Raw genomic sequence first — 1,383 nt, 5'->3', positions numbered from 1 at the left:
GATCTTGAGAATCTTTCTAAGACAATTCAAATGGAAGTGATTCAGTTTCCTGGCATGGCACTGGTAGACTGTCCAACATACAACAATGAGGTCATAGACCTCCAGTTTGATTGGCAGTCTAATACTTCTTTTCTCCCACATTTTCCTTTGAAGCTTCTCAAACATTGATCTAACTCTAGCAATATGTGCATCAACTTCATCATCTATGTGTACATCCCTGGAAAGTATATCATCAAGGTAAGTGAACTTTTTTAGATTTACCTGAGACGTAACAAACTCTGTTCCAACCCCTCATTCTAATTCTATGGACATTTATATTTCAAGTGTGTTCTTGCAAACATTGTATTATTGGATTCTATTTTATAACCCATCACCCTCTGTTTTTTAACCTATTTTTCATTCTATTATATTTTAAAATTAAAAGTGTTTTTCTCAACTTAGATAGCATAATAATTCAAATATTTCAGTTACAGTTTCAAAGGCTAGTAGATAAACATACTGTGCCTTTCATCCATAAATTAGAGATCATAATGTCTACCATTCTATGCCACTTAAAATCTTCAAAGGTGAATACAATTTTCTCCTATTAAATAAGCCTCTCTGCCATTTCTACACAGCTATGAAGCACCTAACTTATACTAATTTAAAATTATAGAATCATAGATTTAGGCCTAGAAGTGACTTTAAATTTTTATAGATTTACTTATTTATTTTTAATTAATTAATTATTTTTTAGTTTTCAACATTCACTTTCACAAGATTTTGCATTCTAAATTTTCTCCCCATCTCTTCCCTCCCCCCACCCCAACAGTGTGCATTCTGAATACCTCTTCCCGTAATCTGACTTCTCTTCTATCACTCCCTCCATCTCTTATCCCCTTCCCTTTCTATTTTTCTGTAGGACAGGATATATTTCCATACCCCATTGCCTATATATCTTATTTCCCATTTTCATGTAAAAACAATTTTTAACATTTGTTTTTAAAACTTTGGCTTCCAAATTCTCTCCCTTCCTTCCTCTCTACCCACCCTCACTGAGAAGACAACAATTTGATATAGGTTATACATGTGTAGTCATGCAAAACACTTCCACAATAGCCATGTTGTGAAAAACTAGTTATATTTCCCTCCTCCTATCCATCCCCCATTTATTCTATTCTCTCCTTTGACCCCATCCCTCCTCAAAAGTGTTTGCTTCTGATCACTCTCTCCCCTAATCTGCCCTCCCTTCTCTCATCCCCTCTCTTATTCCCTTCCCATCTATTTTCCTGTAGGGTAAGATAGATTTCCATACTCAATTGAGTGTGTATACTATTCCCTCCTTAAGCCAAATCTGATGAGAGTAAAAGCTTTTTCTTACCTCTTTTATGTGAGATAATTTAC

The sequence above is a fragment of the Phascolarctos cinereus genome, unplaced genomic scaffold, assembly GCF_003287225.1.
Source record: "Phascolarctos cinereus isolate Bilbo 61053 unplaced genomic scaffold, phaCin_HiC Scaffold_726;HRSCAF=1367, whole genome shotgun sequence".
Lineage (NCBI taxonomy): Eukaryota > Metazoa > Chordata > Mammalia > Diprotodontia > Phascolarctidae > Phascolarctos > Phascolarctos cinereus.
The sequence above is the reverse complement of the archived record's forward strand: the minus strand, read 5'-3'. Positions refer to the sequence as shown.